The sequence below is a fragment of the Lepus europaeus genome, unplaced genomic scaffold (genome assembly GCF_033115175.1).
Source record: "Lepus europaeus isolate LE1 unplaced genomic scaffold, mLepTim1.pri SCAFFOLD_29, whole genome shotgun sequence".
NCBI lineage: Eukaryota > Metazoa > Chordata > Mammalia > Lagomorpha > Leporidae > Lepus > Lepus europaeus.
Genome location: NW_026909167.1, coordinates 882,602 through 909,753, shown reverse-complemented (window position 1 = coordinate 909,753; position 27,152 = coordinate 882,602). Strand labels below are relative to the sequence as shown.

The following is a 27,152-nucleotide window of genomic DNA, read 5'->3' as shown; positions in this document are numbered from 1 at the left end:
AATCTCTCAATTGTATTTTTTGTTTCATTGATTAAAGTTTTCAGCTCTAAAATTTCTGTTTGGCTCTTTTTGATGAAATATATCTCTTCAGAAAAACAATACATAATATGAATGAGAAATTCAATAATTTCTTTAAACTGTATTTTCTTGCATCTCATTGAGTTTCCTTAGAGTCATTGTTTGAATTCTTTTTCAGGCATTTTCATTGATTTGCTTGAAATCAGGTTATATTTCTGGAGAGCTGTTCTATCTTTTTGCAGATGTCATCCTTTGTTGAGTTATGCTTCCTGTGTCCCTATGTTGATACCTGCACCTCTGGTCTAACTGTTCCTTCTTTATGGAATGTATTTAGTTGGAAAATAGTTTTTTTTAGGTGAAATGTGGGGTATATCTTGGGTTGTTAGTTTGGCTTTCTAGGTGATACAGTAAGTATAACATATGAGTGGTTTCTTTAGTTTAATTCACTGTCAGCATTGTCCATCAGTGCTATGCTTATCTAGTCTGCAGCAGTTTGTAGAGATAGAAATATGAATTTTTTTTTTTTGACAGGCAGAGTGGACAGAGAGAGAGAGACAGAGAGAAAGGTCTTCCTTTTGCCGTTGGTTCACCCTCCAATGGCTGCCGCGGTAGGCGCGCTGCGGCCGGCGCACCGTGCTGATCCGATGGCAGGAGCCAGGTGCTTCTCCTGGTCTCCCATGGGGTGCAGGGCCCAAGGACTTGGGCCATCCTCCACTGTACTCCCTGGCCACAGCAGAGAGCTGGCCTGGAAGAGGGGCAACTGGGACAGGATCGGTGCCCCGACCTTGACTAGAACCCGGTGTGCCGGCGCCGCAAGGCAGAGGATTAACCTAGTGAGCCGCGGCGCCAGCGAAATACGAATTTGAAGTGTATGTCGGCTTCCTAGGGTGTGTATCTTCAGTACCTAGAGAGTTGGGTGACAATCACACTAGGGTTAGTGATGGCTGGGGCTTCATTCTCAGTGCTGAGGGAAATATGGGGGTTGCTTGTTATCCTACCAGGCAAGACTGTATCATATTTGGTCTTGTGGCACCACTAGATGTGGTACTGGGATATGTAATATGGTTGGGACCTCCTCAGATCTAGGTAAATGTGACTGGTCACCAAAGTACCTAGTGCCACCACTGAAGGATGAGAAGGGGAAACTTCCCCATTCCTCCAGTATGACTACAATATATATATATATAAATATTGAGGATTTTGCACTGGCAAGTGTTGATCTGAAGTGGTGTAATGCAGGTAGTTTCCTCCCTAGGACTCATGGGGTAGAGTCTGGTGACTTGAATGTAATACTTACAGCTATAGTCCTGGAGCTGCAGAATGCAGTGCAGTTGTTACTCAGATCACATAGGATGCGAGTCAGCTGTGTTGAGGGTTGTGGTCTGGCAACCACCAATCTGAAACAGAGATCAAGTTCTCCAGATACACAGGTGAGTATAACTTACTCCAGGGGCTTTTGCAACAACAGTAACAATCCCAGATCTGCAGGGCACAGAGGGAACTGCTCCCAGTTCCCACAGGACATACAAGGGTAATGCTGAGGACAGTGTGCTGGTTTCCCAGCACCATGTACTAGGAGATACAGAAGGGCCTTCCTGAGATTTGGTACATTTAGATTTTTGATGGTACTGAGCCCCAAGAAACAGAGGGCAATTCCCTCGATGACACAGATTATGTGAGAATTAGAGCTTGTGCCCAGAATTCCCACAGCTGCAGGGTACAGGGCACATTCTTTCTTCTAAGGAAAGTGCCATGTCTCAGCTGTGGTTGCTTTGGGTAGCAGCAAGACCAATTGCTGTCCCTTAAGTTAAAATAGAGTTCAGGAATGATTCTATCACAGCAGCTCAAAATTTGACACTTCAGGGGCAGAGGGACTGTCTAGGCTGGATTTAAAGTCTGTGAGGATTCTTGAATTGCTTATACTTAAGGCTGTTGATCGGTGGTGCCAGTGGGAGGTGGACCCATTCCTCATTGGTTTCCCAGTGAGGGAGCTTGTGGGGAATCCTTGGCAACTGCTGAGTACTTTGTTGATCTATCTGTTGGTTTTCAGGGTCTCTATTCCTTTTTCCATTCCTGCAGCTTCATTATTAAATTTTTTTTTAAATCAGGCACCTGAAAATGTGGTCCTTCCTTTGTTTTTCTGTGGCTAAATTGACTGAGGCTCCTTTGTATTTAGCCATCTTGGTCCCTCAGTACCCTCATTCTGTTGACATGATGAATTATATTTTCATGTATGAGAACTCATTAATGTACATTTACAATTTTTATGCATTTTTCTTTTGAATCCTGTAGTAAACAAAAAGTAGTGTTATGAGTGAAAATTACAGTAATAACTTTTTTACATTTTTCCATTTATTTACCATTACCAGAGATTTTTGTATTTTCTTAAGACTTTGAGTTAGAATGCCACATCTTTTCATTTGAACCATGACTCCCATTTGAACCACTGATATATTTTGCAGGTCTAGTAGTAATGAACTCCATTAGCTTTTATTTATCCAGCTTTTATTTATCTATCATGTCAACAGAATGAGGGGACTGAGGGACCAAGATAGCTGAATACAGAGAAGCTTCATTCAATTCAGCCACAGAAAAACAGAAAAACAAAGGAAGGACCACATTTTCAGGTGCCTGATTTTAAAAAAATTAATAATGAATGATTTTTAATTCCTCTGTTGTTTGGGACAGTTTACCAGATTTAAAGTTTTTAGTGGTAAATATTTTTTTCTCTTATCACTATAAATGTATTGTCTCACATCCTCATGGATTGTAAAGTTGTTGCTGAGAAGTCTGCTGGTACTCATTTTCAGGATTCCTTGTAGATGACAAGATACTTTAAGAAAAGATTCATTTATTTTATTCGAAAGAGTTACACAGAGAGATGAGAGGCAGAGAGATGGCCACAAGAGCCAGAGCTTGCCCCCATCTGAAGCCAGGAGCCAAGAGCTTCCTCCAGATCTCCCACGTGGGTATAGGGGCCCAGGCACTTGGACCATCTTCTACTGCTTTCCCAGGCCATAACAGAGAGCTGGACTGAAAGTGTAGCATCCAGGACATGAACTAACTCCCATATGGGATGCACCAAGGCAGTGGCTTTACCCACTACACCTCAGGGCTGGCCCCTACAAGATACTTTTACCTGGCTGCTTTCAAAATTCTGTGTCCATCATTTCACAGTTTTAATTTTATTGTGATTGATAACATTCCCTTTGATTTTATGCTGAGTTCACTGAGCTTATGTTTGTATGTCCACATCTTTTACCAAGTTTGGAATATTTTCAGCCATTTTTTTTTCCTTCAAAAAAGCCCTCTGTCCCTTCTCCTTTAACTTGTAGTATTGCCATAGTTCCTGTATTTGGCTGCTTTATACTGTCCCTATATCCCTTTGGTCGTATTGATTTTTTGTCATTCTTTTTTCTTATTCTCTTCATTCTTGATAATTTCCAATGGCATGTCATCAATGGCATGTCTTTGTGTTTACATTTTTTAATTTTTTAATTTTTTATTTTTTGACAGGCAGAGTGGACAGAGAGAGAGAGACAGAGAGAAAGGTCTTCCTTTGCCGTTGGTTCACCCTCCAATGGCCGCCGTGGCTGGTGTGCTGCGGCTGGTGCACCACGCTGATCCAAAGGCAGGAGCCAGGTGCTTATCATGGTCTCCCATGGGGTGCAGGGCCCAAGGACTTGGGCCATCCTTCACTGCACTCCGGCCACAGCAGAGAGCTGGCCTGGAAGAGGGGCAACCAGGACAGAATTCGGCGCCCCAACTGGGACTAGAACCCGGTGTGCCGGCGCAGCAGGAGGAGGATTAGCCTATTGAGCCACAACGCCTGCCTCGTGTTTACAATTCTTTCTCCTAAATTGAGATTGATACACTTTATGAATATTTCAGTTATTGTATTTTTCATGTCCCAAATCTCTGTTTTGTTCATTTTAAAATAATTTCTCTCTCCCACACCTTCCCTCCCTCTCCTCATTGGTTCAATGATTATTCTCCTGGTTTTCCTTTGTTCTTCATCCATATTCTACCACTTGAGTATTTTTAAAACTATTATTTATCTTTGTGTAGTAGGTTTTTATAAAAAAGATTTATTTATTTGAGAGGGAGAGTCACAGAGAGAGGGAGAGACAGAGAAAGGTCTTCCATTTGCTGGTTCACTCCTCAAATAGCTGAAACAGCTAGAACCGGGCTGATCTGAAGTCAGGAGTCAGAAGCTTCTTCCAGGTCTCCCACGTGGGTGCAGGGGCCTAAGCACTTGGGCCATCTTCTGCTGCTTTCCCAGGCCATACCAGAGAGCTGGATTGAAAGTGGAGCAGCTGGGATACGAACTGGTGCTCATGTAGGATGCCAGCGTTGTAGTTCGAAGCTTACAGATTAATTTTAGCCCATCAAATGTTGCAAATTTTGGTTTCTTTGTATGTTTTATGGGTTTTTGTTGAATGTTGGACATTTGGAAAAATAACCTCAGTTCCAGCTCTTTGCCTTCCCCTGCATAAATCAAGTCTTTAGTCACTAATTGGCTTAATGTATTCTCCATTGTTTTCTGTGGATAAACCTTTCCTTTGTCTTTGTGTGTTCCTTATATACACTTATGCACATATTTAAGTGTTGAAAGAAAAATACCCAAACCAATAAATAATTCTTTATCCAGCAAACTGTCTTAATTTTAAAAGTGAAAGACAGGTGTGATGTAGGTAAAGTGGCAGTCTAAGAAGCTCCAAGAAGTTGTCATCCAACAGATGGACTAAACTAGCTTTCTGGCAACTCTCGAAACCAAAGATCTGCATCAACAGATGAAAACCTAAAGTAAGAAAAATGCACATTTAAAACAGAACATTTCATGATTTCATTCACAATATCATCCTTGGATGCAACATGACACAACACATTTGGGAGAAATTACTCCTTCTTTCTTCATGACTAATGGGAAAGAGTGAACTTACTTGATGAAACATTGGCTTGTCACTGGGCTATCTGAGGGACTGGATTCTGCCCTTTGGACTCAGTTCAGACGGAAAGCATAACACATTATAGCTATCAGGTTGTGGAGGCTGAAAGCAGATGTAGCCACAGAGTGCATAAAAGCTTCATGAGGAATGTAGACTCCTGGGAACCTTTAGTTCAGAGAATGCGTAAAAATGGAATTACAAAGATTATAGAATATTGTTTTAAAATTTTTTACCATGTATTGAACAGATAAATAACATGTGTGAGAGTCTAAAGGAATTAAGACATTTGAAGGCATAATGCAAATGCATTATCTGTTCCTGCTTACAAGAATCACTCTGTTTTTGGCTTTTGAGACTTTGCCTTATGGATTCCATTGAGTTTATTTTGTTACTCAGTGAGTTTTTTGATAAATAAATTTATTATGAATTTCATATTTGGAAGTTCAGCCATTATTGACTCAACTACTTTTCATCCCCCTACTTTTTCTCTCTTCCTGTCCCTCTCCCTCTCTCCACCACCCTCTCCCAACGCCTTACTCTGAGACCATTCATATTAGATCCATAGTCTCTGCTCATCATTTTTTTCTCCTTATGGATATCAGTCTGGATGATTTCAATCATTTCTTCAGGTCTGGTAATTCTTTCTCCTCAGATCTGCTATTTGAATCCCTTTAATGAATTTTTCATTTCACTTATTATACCTTTCAAGCCTCAGATTTATATTTGATTCCTTTTTGTAACTTCTACTTATTATTCTCCATTGGGTAAGATACCATTGTAGTGGTTTTCTTTTCTTTGTCCAAATTCTCTTTAACTCTATGCATTTTTGACAGTTGATTTAAAGTCTTTGTGTGTGGGGTCTGCATTGTAGTGCAGCAGGTCAAGCTGCCACTTGAAACGCTGGCATCCAATATTGGAGTGCCTGTTTGAGGACTGATTACTCTGCTTCTGATCTGCTTGCTGATAATGTGCCTGTTTGGGCCCCTGCCACTCATTTAGGAGACCTGGATGAAGTTCCTACTTCCTGGATTCATCTTGGCCCAGACCTGGCTGCCGAAGCCATTTGGGGAGTGAACAAAAGGATGTAAGGTGTGTGTGTGTGTGTTGTCTCTATATATCTCCCTCTCTGTTACACCAACTTTAAAATAAAGCTTAGAATCTCATACTGAATTGCAACATCAGTTGACTATTCAACTTCACAGGTATATTTTAATGCAAAGAGGTGAAAAAATGGGATCCTGAAAATTGGAATTAAAATATTCGGAAGATACTATTGAGGCTGAGTATACTAAAAGTACAAATTCTCTATTTTTTTTCAGTGGAAATAGCCATTGCACCACTGAGAAAGAGCAGTCTTTAATGCCTTCTACTAAAGTAATTGGCTTGCATGACAATGTGATTTTCCTTAGGACCCATTCCCACATTTTTTATTTCTGATCTTACAGCTAGATTCAAGTTCCAGAAGGTCACAATGTATTAGGTAAAAAGTTGGACCCATGAGAAGTGCTACATTGCCAAACAGCTGAATGAGTTTTGCAGTTTATACAGTTATAAATCCAGGGTATATGTTTAGAAATATATATTGAGTTTGAAAGATAATATTAGAAGAAATATAAAGTTATATCAGGACTGTTTTCTTACTTTTTAAAGATTTGCTTTTATTTGAAAGTCAAGAGTTACAGTGAGAGAGGGAAAGACAGACAGAGAAAGATCTTCATCTGATGGTTCACTCCCCACATGGCCACAATGGCCAGTGTTGGGCAAGGCTAAAGCCAGGAGTGAGGATCTTGATTCAGTTCTCCCAGGTGGGTGGCAAGGACCCAAACCCTTGAGCCATCTTCTGCTTTTCCAAGGCCATTAAAAAGGAGCTGTATCAGAAGTGGAGGATCCAGGCCATGAAGTGGTGACCATATGTGATGCCAGCATTGCAGGTGGCAGCTTTACCTGCTATGCCACAGTGCTGGCCCTCCAGGACTGTTTTCTTATATGGACCCAATAAGCAATGATTCTGTGGTGAGTGTTCTGGCTTAAGAGTTTAGAAATATCTTTTTAAAATATTTATTTATTTGAAAGAGTTACACAGAGAGGAGAGTTAGAGAGAGAGAGAGAGAGAGAGAGAGAGGTCTTCCATCTGGTGGTTCACTCCCCAGATGGCCGCAATGGCCGGAGCTATGCCGATCCAAAGCCAGGAGCCAGAAGCTTCTTCCGGGTCTCCCACGTGGGTGCAGGGGCCCAAGGACTTGGGCCATCTTCTACTGCTTTCCTGGGTCATAGCAGAGAGCTGGACAGGAGGTGAAGCAGCCAGGTCTTGAACTGGTGCCCCTATGGGATGCTGGTGCTTCAGGCCAGGGCGTTAACTCACTGTGCCACAGCACCAGCCCCTAGAAATATCTTTATCAGTTCTTTGATTTGTTATAACATAAAGCTAAATGTAGTTTATAATAAAATCGAAGTATCAGAAGTTTCTTGGAGTGTCATAGAGGAACATCAAAACATTGGACTGTTAGAATGGATTTATATAATTCCTGGTCACCTATCCTGGGAAGATCTGTAGGGCACATTTTTGCCATCAGTGTGAGAAATAAATCTTTGAGCAGAGTCCTGAAAGTCTTTAATATGGCTGTTCTTTTGGGTCTGAAATTACTGTGGGACTGCTGCCATCGAATTGGAATTCTTATATATAATTGGGATAATTGGAGTATGAGGTGTCTGAACACAAGTGGCAGCACAACATTTTCAAAGACAAGGTGGGTATGATTACTGTAATGCAAATTATATTTACAATAAATTATCACAAAAAGTGTAGCTGGCATACACCTATGCCATTGGGTATTTGATCTTGGTTCCCTAGAATAGAAATATATAGGCAGCTTACTAACTTGCTGTTTGATCTAAATTAGCAAGAGTACTAGTTCAAGTTGAACAATGTCTAAGTTGTTATCAAAACAGTGTTGTGGCCTTGCTGATCAATTCTCAAATTTGAGTCAGTTCAGTTTGCACTCCCATAACTCCTTAAATGAAGGGGAAGATTTTGGTTATCTTGACTAAGGATCATACAACACTTCCACAACTTGGTGTTGTAATCTTTCTCCCAGTCTTCCTGACCCAGAGCTACAGCTCTGTAATAGAGCAATTGAGCATTAAGGAAAAGGATAATAATCAGAACATGTAAATTACTGTACACAGGCTCAATTCACATTAATTTGCAGAGACCCAAAATGTCATTTTGGTATACCATTCAGAGTAGAGTTTTGTGACTATCGGGTGATCAATACACTTTTTTTTTAAAAAATAAGATTTATTTATCTGAAAGAGTTACACAGAGAAGGAGAGGCAGGGAGAGAGAGAGGGAGGGAGAGAGAGGGAGAGATATCTTCCATTCACTGATTCACTTCCCAGATGGCTCCAATGGCTGGAGCTGTGCTGATCTGGAGTCAGGAGCCAGAAGCTTCTTCCAGCTCTCCCACAAGTATGCAGGGCCCAAGGACTTGGGCCATATCCACTCTTCCCCAGGCCATAGCAGAGAGCTGGATCAGAAGAGGAGCAGCCAGGACGAGAACTGGTGCCCATATGGGATGCTGGTGCTTCAGGCCAGGGTGTTAACCTGCTGCACCACAGTGCCTGCCCCCAATCAATACACTTTTTTCTTTTTAGAAAATTTTTATATAATAAATAAAAGTATAACTTTTGGATTACAGCAGTTTTTCCTCCCATAACCACCCTCCCACCCACAAACCATCCCATCTCCTACTCTCTCTCCCAATCCATTCTTCATTGAGATTCATTTTTAATTATCTTTATATACAGAAGATCAACTTAGTATATACTCAGTAAAGATTTCAACAGTATGCACCCACACAGACACAAAAAGTATAAAGTACTGTTTGAAGACTAGTTTTACCATTAATTCTTATAGTACAACACATTAAGGACAGAGATCTACAGTGACTCCCGTTGATGATTTAACAATTGACACTCTTTATTTATGACGTCAGTAATCAGCCGAGGCGCTTGTCATGAGTCAGTGATCCTCAACACTGTCTCTCTTGGTCCCCTGTGAGTCTGCTCAGGAGTACTTAGGCTGAGACTTACAGGGTCAGGAAGGTAGCAGAGTTATTTATAAAATGAATCTCTTCTGGCAAGGCTGCCTGCTTTTCCTAATGATTTCATCTGCTAGGGGGTTCCCTCTTAGTACTCACTTTGGGTATCTTCTGTGCCACACTTTCCAACAGCTGCTGCTTTAGGTTTATCTACAGCCTATAGAAGCCTGACAATTTGTTTACCATACTTATTTTGTGCTTTTGTTGTTAGCATTCAGGAGATGTCTTTCTTTCTACCTGCCCCTCTGTGTGCCTTTTGTATTGACATATTATAATTCCTCTTGGGGGCTGGCACCATGGCTCACTTGGTTAATCCTCTGCCTGCAGTGCCGGCATCCCATATGGGTGCCGGGTTCTAATCCTGGTTGCTCCTCTTCCAGTCCAGCTCTCTGCTGTGGCCTGGGAGGACAGTGGAGGATGGCCCAAGTGCTTGGGCCTTTGCACCTGCATGGCAGACCAGGAGGAAGCACCTGGCTCCTGGCTTCAGATCAGTGCAGCGCACCGGCCGTGGCGACCATTTGGGGAGTGAACCAATGGAAGGAAGACCTTTCTCTCTGTCTCTCACTGTCTATGACTCTGTCAAATAAATTAAAAAAAAAACAAAACACAACTCCACTCTGCCACAGCATTCAAGATTTTAATGTTGCTATCAGAAGCCTCTGCTGTGTGGCAAGCAGTAAGAATATCTTCCACGTGTTTTAAGACTGTTCCCTTCCCTGAAAATTGTAGGAGAGATTTTAGATCCTTGAGGCACAATAGTCTGATAATACTGTAATTTCTGTGAGTTTTTTTGTTCTTTCCTCTAAAAAGTCAATAGCTCTTGGAATTCTAGATAGAAGGCAGTGCACAAGAATGCATCCTTTAAGTCTAAAACAGTGTAATTCTTGCTGTCTCCTGGCAAATTGCACCTGGCAGAGTAAAGGGATTGGGCATTGACAGGATTTGCCAGGCCACAGTCCACAGGGCAAGCGGGATTGGTGTAGCTATAAATTATTGGCCAGTTTCACTTTACAGAGGCTGTGAAGACCTGTGCCTCAAGAAGCAACAGCAGTAGGGCAAAGGTGAAGATGAGAAGGCTGCCAAGATCAGATGTGTAGGAAGTAGTAGTGAGAGGGCTTGGAGGGCATTTATGTATTCTAGGGTTATGGCTGTATGAGTTTAGGCTAACAACTGTGTCTTATAGCTAGGGTTGTGGCTTTATGAGTTTAGGCTAACAATTGTGTCTTATAGGTCTTGTGGTTGTATGCACCAGCCAGGGTAGATGCCCTCAGTACTAGGATACAGGTGAAGCAGGATGTCTTATTTAGAGGAAGTTTCCTAGATAGCCAGGTAAAAAGAGATCCTGTAAAAGAAGTCTTAAAAATACCATAGTCAAATGGAAATGTTGTTTTGAATTGAAGATACAGTTTTTCTAACATTTCCCCCTCTTTCTGGTAAATATTTTTATAAACGGGTGGGGATCAATCTTCTGTGACTGGTTTTGGCTCAGTAGGATTAGAGAGCTGTCCCTAATAGAGGGGAAAAAAGTAAGGAAGAATTCAAAGTTGAAGTAGTTTGTATATTTGGCAGGAGATAAACTGAATTAGTTTGTTAAAAGGAGGCCTAACAGTTAGGGCAAGGTGGAAAATTAATTAGAGTGATGACTAGGGGCAACAGAAAATGAAATTTGTATCTTGAAATATGATTTACTTGTTTTTCTGTATCAGTTTTTGGCCAGCAAACATAATACTCAGAATTATTGGGAATGTCACAGTGGCTGTCATTTTCTGACCCATCACCCAGCCTTTGGTGACAATGTCCTATCATTATGTATGAAAATAACAAATATCACATATGGTTAGCATCTCTGTTTTGAAGTGGGGGCCTCCTCTAGAGAGTTTACTTTTAGCAGAGCCTTTTGTGACAGTTACTGTCAGGAAATCCTGCATAAGAACCCTTCCCTTATAAATGTCTGGCTTCATCTAAGTTTGTTTAGGATCAAAACCAGTGACTCTAACTTTATTTATGCATTTTTAAAATATTTTTATTTGAAAGGCATATATATATAATACATATATAGACATGTATATATATATATATGTATATACATATATATACATACCTGAGAGAGAGAGAGAGAGAGAGAGAGATTGATTTTTCTACCCACTGCTTCACTCCCCAAATGCCCACAACAGCCAGGCCCAGGCCAAGCCAAAACTAGGATCCAGAAATTCCATCCAGGCCTCTCACATGAGTGGCATGGGCTCATATACTTTGGCCATCTCCTGATGCTCTACCATGGAGCTGGATCAGAAGCAGAGCAGCCAGGACTCCAACCAGTGCTCATATGGGATGCCAACATTGCAGGAGGTAGCTTAACCTGTTGTACTACACTGCCCACCCTATTTATTTATTTATTTTTTTTGTGATCAGTATCCTTTTTCCAGCACACTACTGATCAGTCATCCTGTAGCTAGGTTTCTTTTGTCCCTTGTTCTCAGGTTGTATTTGACCCAATATTGGGATGGAGCATTTGAGCATCAGTCAGCGTCAGCAACCCTTTTAGCCACATTTGGGCAACTAAGGTGTTAGGGAGTGATCCTTAGGCTAGCTTTACCTGGAGTTTATTTTACTTCACAGAGGAAGGGCTATGCCCCAAGCAGCAACAGGAAAGAAGGTAGAGAAAGCTGCAAGGAAGATGACGTATGTAAGGGGCAAGAGCAGCAGCAGCAAGAGAACTTGGAGTTTCAGTTACCTATTCTGGCTAACAGTGGTGTCATGTAGGTCTTGTGGTTGTATGCATCAGCCAAGGAGGAAGCTGCACTGGCAGGGGTGGGTGTCCTCAGAGCTGGGATTTGGGAAAAGCAGGATGCTTTGTTTTGAGGAAGTCTCCAGGTGTAAAGAGCTCCTGTAAAAGTCTTAAAAATAATTTAGTTACATGTACTTGCTGTTTTGAATTGAAAAGAGCTTTTAGTTCCTAACATGCACTTCCCTATACAAACCTATAACCATGAAGTCTTAGTTTATTAAGAGGTAATACAGGGATATTACAAGGAGAGCTGTAGGGCCTGGTGGATCCCTAAGGAGTCTGCTTAGAACTGGTGAGATTCCAGCTTTTGCTTCAGGTCTCAGAGGATATCTCTTAACCCTGGTTCAATGATCAGTTCTGTTTTACCATTACCTTTTAAAAATAATATTTCTTTATGTTATTTATTTGAAAGGCACAGGGAGGGAGAGATTCACATACATTGGTTCATTCCCCTGTTGTCTGCAACAGCTGAAGGCAGGTCAGACTTAAGCCTGGGACCAGATCACCCACATTTGTGGTAGGCTCCTAAGTACTTGAACCATCACCTGCTGACTGCCCTGATGTGCATTATCAGAAAGCTGAAAAGTGGAGGGGCTGGTGCTGTTGCAAATGGGCTTAGCCTCTGACTGCGGTGCCAGTATCCCACATGGATGCCAGTTCGTGTCCCAGCTGCTTCTCTTCTAATCAGGCCTCTCTCTTATGGCCTGGGAAGGCAGTGGAAGATGGCCCAAGTGCTTGGGCCCCTGCACCCACATGGCAGACCTAGAAGAAAGTCCTGGCTCCTAGCTTCAGATCGGCCCAGCTCCAGCTACTGTAGCCAATTGGGGAGTGAGCCAGCAGATGGAAGACCTTTGTCTCTGTCTCTTTCCCCACTCCCCATAACTCTGCCTCTCAAATAATTTTTTAAAGAACACAGTGGAGTTGGGGTTTGTGTCCAGGCACTCTGATATGGGATGTAGTTATCCCAAGAGGAATCTTTGCTGCTGAGCCAAATCTCTGCCTTGAGCTATATTATTATCTTGATGGGTCAGGTGTTGAAAGCCCACCCCACCTGACCCAGAGACCATACTTATAGTATAACCTGAACTAAATAACTTGTGGAATGGTTTTGGGATAATTAAGTGCCTCATGGCACCCTGGTTCCTTATGACTTGGCACTTCTACTCAGTTGGCCACTGTGAAATAAAGTCTAACCTGAGTGACTCAGTTTGGGAACCTACTGCACAGGTCAGAGGCTCTAGATACCTCTTTATATCTCCATTCCCTGACATTTAATATTACAATCCCTCTTAGCAAGCAAGAAAAAGAGAGTGCTTCCTTTTCAGTGGTCACTAAAGAGTATGTGGCTTCACTGTCAATCAAAAATTCAACTTTGTTTCCTTCTATCTCTTAACTCGGCACTCAGGGAAATTTGGATTTTATCATGAGGTGTCAATTGTGGAGCCCCTTGGCCCTGCCAGTGTTCTTCTGTCTGGGGCAGAGGGTTGAAAGGAATGTGGTGTACTCTGATTGCTCTCAGGCAGCTTGGATACTCCAATTTCCCATGTGCATACTGGTTTGACACTAACTAGCTGGTGGCCCATTGTTGGTTCCACAATGGGAGCTGGGACCACTCATTTTTTGGAATTCCCTCTGTCCTCCTGGGTTATCTGGAGAGCTGCGGCCAATAAACCACCTGTTCTCACTTTCGCCCATACTTGCTTGTTGAAAACCTGAACAGCAAATGCTACTACTGACAGGGTCTAGTCTGAGGACCATTATGTCATTTCTGAGCTGTCTCTGAATGTCCAGAGAATGAGATATGAAGTGGGTTTTTAGAATGACCTGACTTCACTGAGCTTCAGGGTCCCAAGAAATACACTGTGTGAGTCGGTAACTTAGATTCTCACGGAAGGCAGAGTGATATTCTTGTTTCTGGCATTACTCTTCTAGCTTTCTCTGTTTTGTGAGGGCCTTGCTTATTTTTGCATGCTTTCCTACAGTGCTCTCATCTTTTTGGTCTTTTGGAACCCCTTTCTGGGACTGTCAATGTGACTGATTCTTCACTCCGTCTCCATACCTTCTTATTAGGCTGTTAGCTGTGCTGTGTGTCTGCTTCCCCCCTGTACTTTACTGGCATAGCTGACTTTTCCTCTGCTGTCAGAAGGGAGACAACAAGGTTTGGGTATCTGCCCAGGTAGGCGTTTGAATAAAAAAAAAACATTATTAGTGTTAGGGATTCCACAGGATTGGCTTTAGGCCTTCACCTTGTGCCTTCCAATGATAGAAGTCAGAAATGGTGAATGGCACATGTGTATGTTGAACTGGATGGTGGTGAAACACATGTCCCCTAGTTTATAGCTATTGTTCCACTGGGATGATATGCATATGGTGCCAGCCAAGCCAGTTACACAGACAGAGGGCTAACTGTAGAGTCAGAATAGGGTTCTTTATTAAAGATTTTCAGACCTAGGATCTGCAGATGTTTCATTCAGGCTTAGGACTTTCTGCTGGAGGTGGATTATCCCTTTTCTTCTTACCACTGCAAGTCTAAAGAGGTAATCTTCCACTCGATTTTTCCCATTAAGGATCTTTCAGAAGAGCTGTGTGTAATTTCTTATTCATTTTTTTCTCTCCTTCCTAGGACATGCAGTGAACATGATGGTAAGTGACAAGTTTTTTGTGGGCCATGATGCACAGAACAGCCAAGCTTGCTTAGCAGCAGGATCTTGGTAATGTTTTGCTTCACAAAGGAAGGCCTCTGCCTTAAGCAGTAGCCCTAAGGGCCCTGGAGGAAGCATTTGTGTTTCTTTCCCTCTGGGGGCTTGCAGTTGCATGGGCTAGAACTAGCACCAGTATTCTCTCAGCCTTTGTGGTTAGGTGTGCCAGCCAGGAGAATTTTGCATCAGGCAGGACAGTGGTTATCTTGGTTAGGGTGTGATCAAAACAGGTCTCCTTCTGAGAAGTCTCCAAGATAGCCAGGTATGAGGAGTTCTTGCAAAATAAGCCTCAGGGAAAAATGTCAGCTGAATGTGCAGTTTATTGTAAGCTGAAGAAAGGGAGTATAATTTTCCATCTAACATTCCCTTCTCTTGATATTTGGTGAATTTTCTTAGGGAAAAGTGGGGGTCAGTACATTCTGCTGAACAGGGCCATGGAGTTGTCCCTAAAAGAGGAGATGGAATTGTTGATAAGCTCTTGACTTTATAAAAAGAGCCTCGACTCACTCTTCATTGAAGGAGGCCAGAAATTTTTTCAGAGATCCAGGAGGAGGAACAAAAGGAAGGCTACTATAGTACCCCAAAAAAACTGACCAGAACCACCAGGACAAGACTTTTTTTGTTTGCTTGTTTGTTTTTTGTTTTGACAGGCAGAGTGGACAGAGAGAGAGAGACAGAGAGAAAGGTCTTCCTTTTGCCGTTGGTTCACTTCCCAATGGCCACTGTGGCCAGCACACTGCACTGATCCGAAGCCAGGAGCCAGGTGCTTCTCCTGGTCTCCCATGCGGGTGCAGGGCCCAAGGACCTGGGCCATCCTCCACTGCACTCCGGGCCACAGCAGAGAGCTGGACTGGAAGAGGGGCAACCAGGACAGAATCCGGCGCTCCGACCGGGACTAGAACCCGGTATGCCAGTGCCGCAGGCAGAGGATTAGCCTAGTGAGCCACAGAGCTGGCCCAGACTTTGGTCTTGAAACTCCACCAAGTCAAGGCTTCCTGACAAGCCTTGTCAGAATTTGTTGGCCCTTTTGATAATAGTTTAGGTTGATGTATATGTTACTGCACTGGTTAACAAAGAAATAGCACTCTTCTGTCATGGCACAAGTGCCCTCTTGATTAGCAGTCAGAACATCCCCTGCTAGCTTATTTTGTAATGCTACCCCTGCCAGAGAGGTGTTCACTGCACAGTGACCTCAGCTGCTAGGTTCATAATGTGTTGGCTTAGCTTGAGTGTGAGTTGCCTAGCTGCAAATATGGAATTAAGTATGGCTGATCTGGCTCCTATTCTAGCCAGGATAGGGAAGATTTTCCTTGCCAAGCACGTGGAATTGTGAATAAACTGGGAATGGGATACTATGAATGAGAGCCTAGGGGAAATGTAGGAAACGATGCAGGTCTCAGGTCGGTGGCTGGGAGGTATAGGTAAGGGCTGGTTCCACAGAAGAAGTTAGGGAGATTGGAGGGGTCTAAACACACAGCAAGGGTAAATAAGACTTGGACAGGAAAGAAGCAGCTTTGATACCTTCACAGGTAGAGGGCTCACCCCAGCCAAAGTGGGTAAGCAAGCTGATGTGTGAGAGGCAGGGTGGAGTAATTATATGCCTGTGTGAAGGATAGAATAGTGGGATTGGCTCGCTTTATGTTGGTTGCTTGGAACCAGAAATTGCAGTCCTTAAATGAGGCAGCTTGAGTTAGGACATGGGCAGGAAAATGGGTGATGCCTGAATAAGTTGTCTGCCTCTAGTTGGAGGTGAGAATGTATTATAAAAGGAGGACTCTGGGCCAGCGCCATGGCTCACTATGCTAATCCTCCACTCGTGGCGCCGGCACTCCAGGTTCTAGTCCTGGTTGGGGTGCTGGATTCTGTCCCGGTTGCTCCTCTTCCAGTCCAGCTCTCTGCTGTGGCCCAGGAAGGCAGTGGAGGATGGCCCAAGTGCTTGGTCCCTGCATCCGCATGGGAGACCAGGAAGAAGCACCTGGCTCCTGGCTTTAGATCGGCGCAGTGCGCCGGCCGTAGCAGGCATTTGGGGGGTGAACCAATGGAAGGAAGACCTTTGTCTCTGTCTCTGTCACTGTCTATCTATGCCTGTCAAAAAAAAGGAGGAGTCTGAATGATACGTATATGGTTCATTTGTTTGGTCATTGGTGGTAACATGTTGACTGCAAGAGAGGGTGGGCTGATTATGTGCATCTATAATGTTGAGAAAGATTCCCACTGGATATCCTGGTTGGCAGTAGAAGAGACCCAAAGAAGGGCTTGTCTGGAAAGACAGACTGAGAGAAAATGGGTTCCCAAAATTGAAGCATGGCCGGTTTCCCAGGTGCTTGAGGAAGATACAGGAGATGGTGGACTTCACTATGGGATTGATGGCCCCTTCTGGGTGATCAGAATAAGAGGAGGCTAACTTTGTTTCAAGCTTACTCCAGTCAGTGGGGGAAGCTGGGACTGCAATTAGTCCATCCTGGGTGAAAGTGATAGTACAGAATAAGGATTGTTGGGTCTATTCTGGTTGAAGGTCTTCTGAATTTGGGAATATAAGCATGTGGGAATGTATGGGTTGGAGTGGGGAGAGGTTAACAGGATGGCTGCAAAGAAAGTGATTTCAGCCATCTGGGAGTGTGCAGAGCTACATGCACAAACAGGATGTTATTGTAAGGAACGGCAGCAACAAAAGAATCCAAACTAAGGGGTGCTATACTACTTAGTGGTCTATCTTAAGCATCATAGAAGTGACCTAGAAGGATGAGGTGGCACTTGGAGGTCAACTTAGGACCTCCTTAATTGCCTCTTGGGCCATAAAGAAGGCATATTCAGAGGCTTCGTATTTGGGTTTGAGGTGGGAAATAGTTAAAAGCCCTCCTGGCTTCTCTGTCAGTTTTGTTTTCCATTTTTTATATACCTACTTCGAGGTAGGTGCACACCTCCTTGTGGGAAAATGCCTGGAGTTTATCCCAAAAAAGCAGTAAAATTATTGACCTAATTTTTCTGCATTGTTTATTAAGGTGTTTGAGGGGTTTGGCAGAGGATCCTGTAAGGTGTTTTCCTAGAAGGTCTCTGCTCTGTCTGATATGTGGGGAGCTTTATTTATCTGAAGAGACTTGAGGGCATTTACTCATTCTGACTGGCAGGCATTTAGCCTGGGATTATCAGATGAGTGGATGTCCTGTGTTGGTGGTGGAGGAGCAGGCTTAAATGCAGACAGGTGATTTCAGGATAGAGCCCTAGTAGTCTGGCTGCTGTGGGAGTAGTTGAGATAAGTGGTAGGGGATAGCCCAGTGGGGCTAGGAGAGCAGACCTAGTCTGGGGGTTTCTGTGCCCAGACCCAGTCCTTCAGTTCCCTGGGAGAGCAGGAATGTGTATATTGGTCTGTGGTCTAGGAAGGAATTTATTGACATTTTCCCAAAGGAGATGCCATGTGAGGTGGCCAATGACAAGGAGGCAGTTTCTCAGTAGTGTCGTACTTTGAGGGGGAAGGTTGCCCAGGAAGATGGGCCTACCATACAGGAGTTCAAAAGGGCTAAGGTGGGGGGACACTTGGGGTGTTGCTTGAAGACAAATCATGGCATTAGAAAGGAGGGAAACCCAGTCCTGTCTTGCCTCAAGAGACATTTTTAAGAGAGGAATGACCCTGTTCTTGTAGAGGACATGAAACTCAGAGATAAAAGCTGGGCCATTTTCCAATTAGCTATAACTCAGGAAGCCAAAATGGGGAACGATATGTTGGAGAAGGTCAGTGGAAACCTAGGAAGCCCTCTCTGTTTTGTCTGTAAAAGCCTCTAACCATCTGGTGGAGTTCCAAAGGAGGCCAGTAAATATTTGCAAGATTTGATCTTGGGCATGTGTGTGGTTGGTATGACAATCCTGTCCAGAGGTGTTAGCCCATGCCTGTTGAGTGGAGAAGCAGGGAGTCAGAAAAGGAGGCACTAAGGTTGGAGGCCTGACATATATGGCATTCCTGAGTAACTCTGGTAATGTCACACAAGGGAGGGTGGGAGACCAGGGGTTGAAAAAACTTTAGAAAGAGCTGTGTGTGATATGCAGAGCATTGTGGAAAGGTGTCAGAATGGCTTCTGCCTGCTGACCCAGAAGGAGGAGGTGGCACTTGGAGGTCAACCTAGGACCTCCTTAATTGCCTCTTGGGCCATAAGGAGGGCATATTCAGAGGCTTCATATTTGGGTTCAAGGGCAGCCCTCCTGGCTTCTCTGTCAAAAACTGACAAAGATTTAATTATTTGAAAGGCAGATATACACAGAGGGAGAGACACTCTATTTTTCATACTGGAACCCAGGATCCAGGAGCTTCATCCAGGCCTCTAACATGGGTTCAGGGGCCTCAAGTACTTGGGTCAGATGCTGTTGCTTTCCCAGGTGCATTAGTAGAGATATGGGTCAGAAGTAGAGAGCCAGGACTCAAACTGGTACTCAGATGGGATGCCAGCGCATTTCTATTTCTATAAGTCTGCCACCCTTCTGATGGCCTTGACAATGGATGATGGTTACCCATTTAGGGAGGTAAATGGCCCAGATCAGACTGAGAATTTTGGATGTGTGAATGACCCAGGAGTCCTTGGTGGCAAAACAGCCTTGAAGGAAGCATGAAAATGTATGATGTGATAGGGACACTTAGTATAAATGTTGACTTGAGGCTAATGTGAGGACCCAAATAAATGCAATGTTTGTTTCACCTTTTGGACCAAAGTATCTCTGGAGAGAATTATTCAACTAGTTAGTGATAGTGATAGTAGGTCAGCACTGCGAACATAGCTGCTCCCATGAACCAAGTGAAGTGTTGTGGCCCAGGACAGGAATATTTATAAAGAAGTCTGATCTGAGGACATATTGAGATTCAAGTTCTTCAAGTTCTTCAGAGTAAGAATATTGTGAGGGACAGAGGTTGGGACGAGGGTAGAAGGGTTGAGAGCATTGTGGCAAGAAACAGTGACATGGGTATGATGAAGAAGAGCTCATACTGGGCCAGGCAACTAGGGTAATGACAGGATGGGGCCTTGTGTAGCACATCTAGAACTGAGTGAGAACACCTGAATAGGTTAGTTTGGAGGCCTGTACTGGCCAGGACTCAGAGGCATGGAGGCAATCTGAGAGCTGAGGGATTTGAAGTGTTTGGAGAGAAGCTACCACGTTGAAGTCTGGACTTGATTTTTTCATCAGTAGGCCAATTGCCAGCCAAGCCTTGGTTTTGGGGGATGTAGACAAATAATGGCCTATTTAAATCAGCAAAAGAGAGCACTGAAGCTCAAAAGAGAGAACATTTAGTCAGCCAAAGTAGGGAGGGGCTCTTGAAGTGGCCTTATTTAAGGGATTAACAATAAGACAGAAATTTGGGGTCTTGATGTGAAAATACCTTGCCAGCCCTAAGAAGAATGAGAGTTTCTATTTAGTAGTAGGCATAGGAGAAGTGAGGTGCTTTTATCGTGTGGTTACTTCCCTCTTTTCCCAGGGATAGAATCTATTCAAGTGACGGAAGACTGGTTGACTTGGCCCTTGGAGAGGGAGACCTTGATATCCTAGGTTCCTAAGGTGGTTGAGGAGATGGGATTTGTTTGGTAAGTCTGTAAATAAGGAGGCCACATGAGTAGGAGGTTGGGGTTTCCCAAAAACAAAGGTCTTTAGCTAATGCCTGACAGAAATGATGGGGGCTGTCTGAACCCCTGGGTTCATGTGAGCAGTGTGTGTCAGGGTCTGTTCAAGTGAAAGCGGAGAGGTCTTAAGGCAAAGAGTCAAGGAGAACAGTAAAGAAAGCATCCTTAAGATCCAAGACAGTGTATTACTGGATTTTAGGGGGCAGGCAGGAAAGAAGGATTTAGGAATTAGGCACAATGGGGTGTAATGCAATGACAACTTCATTAATAATTTGGAGAAACTGGATGAAGCAGAAGGAGCCACCTGGTTTTTTGAGTGTGAGAATAGGGGTGTCATAAGGGGAGGTGGTCAGAGAAAATGTGCCTTGAGAAACCTTAATAAGAGGCTCAAGACCCTGTAGTCTGGCGAGAGTAATTGAGTACCGTGGTTTGGAAGGGAAATAGTTGGGGTTTTTCAGGCTGATTTGGATGAATATATTGTGAGGAGACCTACAACAGGGTGAGAGGTGTTCCAGCCCTTAGGGTAGACCAGGTCAAGGGAAATTGGGAAAGGAGGGCCTGAAAGAGGCGAGAGGGTAGAGAGAGTAGAGAAGAGGCCAACAAGGAATGTGTCAAGAGGAGGACTTGGATTGCAGAGTGAAAGAGTGGGACAGTGGGAAAGGACCAGCAAAGAATGTGAGAAAAGTTGACCTCCACAGTGGCAAGGGAAAACTGTGGTTTCTCAGGGGTGTAAGATAATCCCAATAAAAGAGATGGAAGAATTGGTGAGATGTCCTAAGAATTTGGGTTTTGTGGAACATGTGGCCCTGTGTCAATAAAGGGCACTGTCTTACCTGCAACTGACTGGATGGTGGAGGTAGAGGCCTGTGGTGGTGCTGGGCTGCATTAGTTTCTTCCAGGTGATTCCAGCAGGCTCAGCTGAAGCTCAGCTGGGCCCTCGGCAGGATGCTAGGGCACTGGAAGTTTGAGTGGGGGTCTGGGAAGTGATTCCTGACCACCTTGTTGGGCGGTGGTGCAGTCAGACTTCTAATCGCCAACATGACTGCAAAAGGGACATGGTCCAGAGGAGGCCACAGTCCAGGCTCTGGGTAGGACCTAGTCCCATATCCAGGCTGTCCACACCTGGAATAGATGCCAGAGGGTGTTTGTCTCTTTTGGTGGCTCCCCTGGGAAGAATTCTCTTAATGGGGGAACATTAAGACAGCCAAGGCCAGGCCGGCGCCGTGGCTTAACAGGCTAATCCTCCGCCTTGCGGCGCTGGCACACCAGGTTCTAGTCCCAGTTGGGGCGCCAGATTCTATCCCGGTTGCCCCTCTTCCAGGCCAGCTCTCTGCTATGGCCCGGGAAGGCAGTGGAGGATGGCCCAAGTCCTTGGACCATGCACCCGCATGGGAGACCGGGAGAAGTGCCTGGCTCCTAGCTTCGGATCAGCACGATGCGCCTGCTGCAGCGGCCATTGGAGGGTGAACCAACAGCAAAAAGGAAGATCTTTCTCTCTGTCTCTCTCTCACTGTCCACTCTGCCTGTCAAAAAAAAAAAAAAAAAAAAGCCAAGGCCAAAACTTGGGAAGACTAACATTGTGGTTGGGCCCATTGATTTTCTAGGGCTAGTTTTTCCTGTCTCCATTCTTCCTGTTTGTTGTTGAAGACCATAAAGTCCAGGCCCAGGATGTGGCCTCCAGTTTCTGTAGCTTGCAAAGTGGCTGTCTAGTGCTGAGTGAGATGTACTTTTATCATGAGAACACCCTCTGGGAAGTCAGGGTTTAAGCTGGTGAATATGGAAACAGTGGAAGAAAGGTGAGAGAGAAAGAGGGCAGGGTTTTCACTGGGTCTCTGGGTGACATCCTTCGGTTTGTCATAATTTATAAGTTTGTGGATGGCGCATTTAAGGACCTCCAGTAGGCAAACCAACATAGGGTTGTGTCAGGCATCATCAGGGGAGTCAAGCTGGTAATCTTGTTCTCCTAGAAGGGGACAGAATCAGTCCCTACCAGATTTCATTAAGGACACTATCTATTAGGATCATCTGCAAATTTATGGCTTGGCTTCCAATTCAGTCACATTCATCAGAGGTAAGGTTGAAAAAATGGTAAGGTATTTGATTTCCTTGGTGAAGTGAGAGGAGTTAGCTGAGAAGAAAAGAAGCCTAGATTCAATCTGAGCAGGTCAGACATAGCAAAGGGATGTGGACCTAAACAATGCCCTCTGTCTGGTCACTTCATGAAGGGCTGGCAATATGGTGTATGGGGAGAGTAACGGGTCTTGTAACCACTACACATGAGGCTGATGAATAAGGACATAGCTGAGTAAAGCAAGGAGGCAAGGAAAGCTGTCTGGCAGCTAGGAAGGCCTGCCTTGAACCATCATGAAGGGGCTGCCTTCCCCAAACTGCTGCTAATAACACATCCTGGCAATCACTGCATTCCTAAATCTATGCTTATGAAATTTGTTTGCCTTAATAAAAGGAACAAAAAGACTAACCCAGGAAGACTTTTATACATTTCTAAGACAGGAAGTTCTCTCTGATTGGTCAAAGTGCATGCTAATGAGGCATCCTATGTGAACTGACATTATAAACTGTAAAAACAGCATGCTCCAAAGTTATCTGTTCCTCCCATCTCCCCTTCCCTCAGGGCGCCTGGAAAGTTTTTTATACATGTATATGTGTATGTATATATTGTTTCCTTCCCTTCCAGGGACCCCTGGATTCTCTCTTATTGCTATAAACATCCCTGTCCATGTTTTGTTTTTAATTCTTTTGAGATACATGTAAGTAGCCTTGATTATAAGGTAAATCTGTATATAACTTCTGAGGAAAGCCAAATTATTTCCTACTGTAAAACTGTATTACATTCCCAGCAGCCATACTCGTAAGTTTTCTGTCATTTTTGCTTGCATTTCCCTATTGACTTATGATGTTGCTATTTTCTTTTCATAAATGTCTATTCAAGTCTTTCATTTGTAATTCAGTAGTCTGAACTTTTGTAAGAAGGCTTCATATTTTCTGGATGCTCTACCCCTTTCAAATTTTTCAATATTTCTACTATTCTGTATGTTGTATTTTCTGTTCCTTTATAGTATCCTTTGATATGCAGAAGGTAATATTTTATTTTGTAAATAATATCTGAGAATCCATGGCCAATCCATAGTTCATCCATTTTCTTTCAGAGGTTTAAAGTTTGGAATTTTGATCCATTTTGTTACTTTTTGTACCTAGTGTGAAATAAGGATTTGACTTCATTTGAAATCATTGTTATCAAGGCACCGTTTATTGAAGACTGTCCTATTCCCACTGATCTTCAAAGTCTTATAAAAATAATCTGTGTGAGAGTTTACTTCTTTTGGGTCCTTCATTCTATTTGTATGTTTTTCATTAGGCTGTTACCATAATGCTAGAGTTTTCAAAATCAGGAACTGTGAATCCTTCCATTTTTCTCTTTTTTCTCAAGAATATTTGGGCTGTTTTGACTGCTTGCAATTCCATATGAAGTTTAAGGTCAGCCTTCCTAGAGATAGTTTTTGGATGAAGGGGCAGAAGACCGCTGTGTGTGTTCCCATTTGCTGGGGCTGGGCTTGGCTGATGATGGAAGCTTGGAACTCAGTCCAGGTCTCCCACACCAGTGTTCTGCAGGAATCTGGAGTCACTAGGCTAGGTATAGCCGGGAATTGAATACACACACGCTGATTTGGGGTGCAGGTATCTTAAATACTAGACTAAATGCTCGTGCACATAGAGGTTTTGATAGGTATTATAGTGAATCTGTAGATTGCTTGTGGTAGTGTAGCTATCTTAATTTTGTGTTTTCAGCAGCCACCTGTAGGTTTTGTGCCTCCTTGGTATAATTAAGCATTTTATTCTTAGATGCTGTTGTACTTTCTCCTAAATTTCATTCTTAGGATTTTTCATTGCTAGAGTTCATAAATAACCACTTTCTGTTGTGCTGACCTAATACCCTACAAGTTGGCTGAATTAAATTAGCTTAATAGTTTTTTTTAATTTAATTTTATTTTTTTTATTATTTTTGTCAGGCAGAGTGGACAGTGAGAGAGAGAACAGAGAGAAAGGTCTTCCTTTGCCGTTGATTCACCCTCCAATGGCCGCCGCGGTAGCGCGCTGCGGCCGGCGCACCGCGCTGTTCCGATGGCAGGAGCCAGGTGCTTATCCTGGTCTCCCATGGGGTGCAGAGCCCAAACACTTGGGCCATCCTCCACTGCACTCCCTGGCCACAGCAGAGAGCTGGCCTGGAAGAGGGGCAACCGGGACAGGATCGGTGCCCCGACCGGGACTAGAACCCGGTGTGCCGGCGCCGCAAGGCGGAGGATTAGCCTGTTGAGCCACGGCGCCGGCCGAGCTTAATAGTTTTGTGTGTGAATTCTGGGATCACGTGTGAACAAAAATCATTTTACTTCTTCCTTTCCAAGTTGGATGCCTTTTACTTTTGGTCACCTAACTACTGTGGCTAAAACGTCAGTGTTGAGTCTTGTACTTGATCTTAAGGAAAAGTGTTCATTCTCTCCTGCTGGGTGGAGTTATCATTCACTGGGGAGGCAGTTCCCCAGCAGAGATGACTCAGTCTATTCTGGTTAACTTTACCCTACATTTCCCACTTTAGGCTCCAACACTACAGAGCTGAAACTCTGAACAGGTGAAGGATGTAAAGCACGAAGAAAGCTGAGAGGAAAAGCCAAGGTCACCCACTACTCAAACAGGACAGCTAATTAAAAGGGCTCAGGCACTGTACGGTGAGCAATGTACACTTGACACTAGCCAGATGAACAAGTCTCTGGCTTTTCTGGTTTTAGTCATTGTCCAAGGATAGTTTTAAGTAGACTGCCAACACTGTGAAAAGTCTGCAATGTTTAAAGCAAACAAATTTCATGTACTTCATTTATACAGATTTAGGAACATAGCAATACTTCCCATCCTACCTCCTTCTTGTTCTCATATTCCCTCTCCATTTTTACAATGATCGACTTTGCTTTAGTATAGAGTTCTACAAATAGAAGAAAAAAGCACTGTTCCTCAACAGTAGAAACAAGGGCTGTAAATAATTATCGAATCTCAAAATATCAATTTCACTCCTTTTCATAGTCTATTACTTGCTACAGATCAGGGAAAGCATATCATATTTGTATTTTTGGGACTGGGATTATTTCACTAAGTATAATGATTTCTAGTTGCATCCATTGTGTTCCAAAGACAGGATTTGATCCTTTTTTATGGCTGACTAGTATTCCATACTGTACATATACCTCCCTTTCAACTGTTTTATTGGAATAAATTCTTTAACAGTGCAATCATCCAGTCCTGGGATTTTCATTGTTGGGAGGGTCTTACTGATTCTAGGTCCCTAAAACTGTTACAGTAGCTCATTGAATCAAAGTGAATTTTTGTGGATAATGCTATGGCTTGGGCATAAGTGTGTAACAAATTGCAGTAGTTTCCAGAGCTTAACATGCATTTGTTGCTTTCTTGAATCAGTTCAGTTGGCACTTAGAGCCAATTGGCAGCATGGGCCTACTATGAGTGTATAGTAGGAAGGAAAGTAGGTCTGTAAGGGATGTCTTTGTTGTGAACATCTCAGGAATCTACGGCTGGGCAGTGTTACTGTGCACAGGGCACTTGTGATCCTAACCAAATCTTTCTCTAGCAGGGCCTGTGGCAGAATTCTCCCACCTGGTGGCTTTTGCTGGTTCAACGCTCTGAAGATAATTGCTAAGCATTCATCCCCTGAACTTTCTGGGTCATCTTCAGGAAGTGACATACAACTAAGAGCTCCAAGATTCTTAATTATAAAAGGAGAAGTGGAAAGATACAAGGTACCAGTGTTTTGTTTGACAGGATGAACCCAAGCAGGATTTCAGGACATTCTTTAGTCCACATCAAGGTCACCCAGTAGATTGGTTGGAAGGCAACAGAGGAGATGGAACCGAACTTGACCTCATCCTGAAGACTAGCCCTGAGATTCAGGAACAATGGTGAAGGGAGAGGATACCTTAATATATAGAACAGTTGTGCACATAAATGCAGACTAGGACCCTAGCAAAATGATAGGGTCACGTGTGCCCTCAATGTGAGTGAGGCTTTTGTCAGAGGTTGGAGCCCATCAAGCACTAGAGAACACACACGCCTTCTGAGTGTGGGTGCCCTTCCTCCTTAGATACCAGAGGAGGCACATGGGGAAAAGCCATATTTGTGCAGGGAATGTGGGTAAGGCATAACAACCAACAATTTACTTTTGAGTGTGCAGATGCAAATCTGGAAAGGAGATGTAGAGGTTTCTGTAGCAGTCTTCCCATGGCCTATCTCTTGGGACACTAGTCATTTTGCATAGAGCCACTCATGTAGGACTTCATTTAACCTGAATTTGCTCTTAAGTGTCCCATCTCTAAATCTATAATGTCATGTAAATCCTGAAATCAAGTGTGAGTGAAAATCCAGTTACCATTTATCCTTTAACAAGCTTCTCTAGCTGTGATCTTGTTAAACCAGGCATGGCATCTGCTTCCAAAATGCAATGGTGGGACAAGCATAGGGTAGCCTTTCCCAATCCAAAGGTAAGACATCAGAAAGAATGATGGATCCCTAGCAAGTCCAGTTCTTCGACTTGAGACCTAAAGAACAATCGTCTGTCACTCAATGCCCTGTGCCTATGGTCCATTGCATTGGAAGTCCTGCTTTCAGGGATCACTAGGGTAGCGGTGCTGCTCTAAACAGCAGCTCCTGGTCCAAGGAAACTGAGAAATCACATGTGCGACTCTCCTCCCCATAGTGGTATCCACAACATAAGATTCCTTGGTCACATTTTCCCCTTTTCTTAAAGAGTAACACACACTTGCAGGTTGCTCTATGACACCCCACAATCCAACAACAATATGCCTTCATTTCACTCCATATCCTTCCCTTTGAGTTCCAACTGGCTAATTCTGGTTAATTGGTACCCTGACTCTCACCCACAGTGTTGGCTCCAGGAAAAATCCTTTCACAACTCCTTCTGT

General features: G+C 43.6%; 1 pseudogene; it reads left to right on the top strand.

The window, feature by feature from the left end:
- LOC133754733 (F-box/WD repeat-containing protein 12-like) overlaps positions 1 to 26,779 on the top strand; it is a 177,697-nt pseudogene extending 150,918 nt beyond the window's left edge.
- Positions 26,780 to 27,152: the final 373 nt, after the last annotated feature.